This window comes from Octopus bimaculoides, chromosome 8, assembly GCF_001194135.2.
Source record: "Octopus bimaculoides isolate UCB-OBI-ISO-001 chromosome 8, ASM119413v2, whole genome shotgun sequence".
Lineage (NCBI taxonomy): Eukaryota > Metazoa > Mollusca > Cephalopoda > Octopoda > Octopodidae > Octopus > Octopus bimaculoides.
In genome coordinates this window covers 1614489-1616996 of record NC_068988.1, presented here as the reverse complement: position 1 = coordinate 1616996, position 2508 = coordinate 1614489, and the positions used below count along the sequence as shown (strand labels likewise).

General features: G+C 38.7%; 1 protein-coding gene and 1 long non-coding RNA gene across 4 annotated transcripts in view; one reads left to right on the top strand and one right to left on the bottom strand.

Annotated features, from left to right (window-relative positions):
• Window positions 1-2508, bottom strand: part of LOC106872656 (dystrobrevin beta) — a 155199-nt gene that overhangs the window by 1921 nt on the left and 150770 nt on the right. The window lies entirely within an intron of this gene.
• The window catches only part of LOC106872681 (uncharacterized), a 21536-nt gene that overhangs the window by 16097 nt on the left and 2931 nt on the right, over window positions 1-2508 (top strand). The window contains exon 3 of the long non-coding RNA XR_001409794.2: window positions 1820-1869. This is a non-coding gene — a long non-coding RNA (uncharacterized LOC106872681). The remainder of the gene's footprint in view (window positions 1-1819; window positions 1870-2508) is intronic.

Genomic DNA, 2508 nt, shown 5'->3' with positions numbered 1-2508 from the left:
TTTTTTTTTTTTTTGTGACACTGGCACAAGTGAAGGGTATCGGGTGACTTGCAAGACCAAGAAGCAGCTGCCTTGTGAGGGAAAATGGCTTTTTACCTGGTGTTGAGAGGCTAAAGTATGAGAGAGGGACAGAAACAGGTATGTTGCTATGGCGGGAGATACACGGCTACTTTGCATTATATAGAATCGGGTGAGAGTAACTAGAAATGAGGGTCAGAGGTATGTAGTGATGGCTATGAGTGAGGGACAAAGATGTATGGAAGGGGGTGTTGACAGCAAAATGGGAAGGTGTTAGAGATGAAGTATAGCAGTCTTAAGATGATGCTCAGGGGAGAGATGCCTGGAGACACAGGAAGTGGTGAGCAATGAGAAGAGAGAAAATATGAAGCATATATTTATTATTATCCATTTGTTTATGTAATACTTACAGGATCTTAATTATAGTTATTTTTATCACTGATTATAGCAAATGACTTTGTTAGGTGTCACCTAGTATAGACACAGGCCATGTCTAGCTTAATAGCACCACCTGAGGCAATATCCTTTAATTTGCTTCAGTCGTTTGACTGCGGCCATGCTGGAGCACCGTCTTTAGTCAAACAAATCGACCCCAGGACTTACTCTTTGTAAGCTTGACAACTTATTCTATCAGTCACTTTTGCTGAACTGCTAAGTTATGGGGACGTAAACACACCAGTATCGGTTGCCAAGCGATGTTGGGGAGACAAACGCAGACACACAAACATATATGTCTGTATATACGACAGACTTCTTTCAGTTTCCATCTACCAAATCCACTTGCAAGGCTTTGAGTGACCCAAGGCTAGAGTAGAAGACACTTGCCACACAGTGGGACTGAACCCAGAACCATGTGGTTGGTAAGCAAGCTACTCAGCACACAGCCCAGTTTTTTAAAGGGGAAAATAAATTTAGTACAACCCTGTAACTTATGGTATTATTATATCAGTGTGAATACTGACTCTTCTCAGCCATACACCGTTAGCACTGTACAGAGGTATCCTTAAATTACTTTTACAATTTTAAAAATTCAAGAGAAAAAAAAATGCTAGCTCATCAGGTTGCCTCCAACCAATGGAGTCCATGTGGAAGTATTCTGATGTTTCTAACAAAACCTTATTTCTTTGCCTGCGTTTTTCTAATAAACTCTGCTGAGTTATCTTTAATTTTTCACCACCTGAAATTTTCAAATTGTAATTTATGGACACCTTGTACAGGTATGCAGTGCTAATGGTGTGTGGGTGTGGGTGTGGTTTAGGTCGGTCAGTTTTCACAGCGAGAGAATAGTTTGATGTGTACATCATGAGGATTTTATTTTCTGTTGATGTTAGTCACAGAACAGATTAGTAATGAGTTTGGTTTCTTCTGGAATTCACCATCTTAGTATTAACTGGCATCGGAAACAACGGGTAGCTGGAGTTGGTAAAACTATATCGTAGGCATAGGCTTTATGAGATGCGTAGACCACAATCACTTGATAAGATAAAGAGGAGTTGGAGTCAAAGTTCTTTGTTTTGACTCCACAGCCCTTGTATTAACACTGCTTTAGGTTTTTTTTAATTGTAGGAATTTGATAGAACCAATTCATAAAATGCAAGTTACCAAAATCTACAGTATGACATTATATGTGTTTTTCAATCATTCTATAGTGGAAGTAGAGTAAGAAAAGCCATTGTTGTATTAAAGAAGATATAAAAACAAATTGATTTTAGCTTTTGGTTTAATGAACTTTTGTTTCTTAAAGAAGAAATTCTGAAAATGAAATCAAACTTTCTCTTTATCTCATAATTCTTTTACTTAGATGAAACATCAAGACAAATGCTTTTTTTCAAAGCTGTTTGAAGAAAATTGGTGAGTATATTATGAAATTAAAAATTTGGAAATTTTGTCATAAAACTTTTACATGTCCACAAATTTTAGACTAAATAGCAATTCTAGAATGTGAATATTGAATTACTAACATCTCTGGAAACCTATTGCACTGTTTCCTAAGAAAGTTTAAAAGCTTGCTATATGACTTATTGTAATGTTTGGTTTTTTTATGTATTGCTTTTATATTCTGTTACTTGTTTCAGTCATTTGACTGTGGCCATGCTGGTGCAAAACACACCATCAATTGTCAAGCGATTATGGGGGGTGGGCAAATACAGATACAAAAAACACACACACATATGTACACACACACATTCAGACTTCTTTCAGTTTCCGTCTACCAAATCCACTCACAAGGCTTTGGTTGGCCTGAGGCTATAGTAGAAGGCACTTGCCCAAGGTGCCACGCTGTGGGACTGAACCCAGAACAAGCTTCTTACCACACAGCCATTCCTGCACCTGTGTGTATATATCTATATCATGTGCGGGCGACACATGAAATCTTTCGAGCGAGATCATTGCCAGTGCCCCTGAACTGGCTCTTGTGCGGGGCCGTTGTAGGATTTTCGAGTGAGATCGTTGCCAGTGCCCCTGAACTGGCTCTTGTGCGGGACCGTT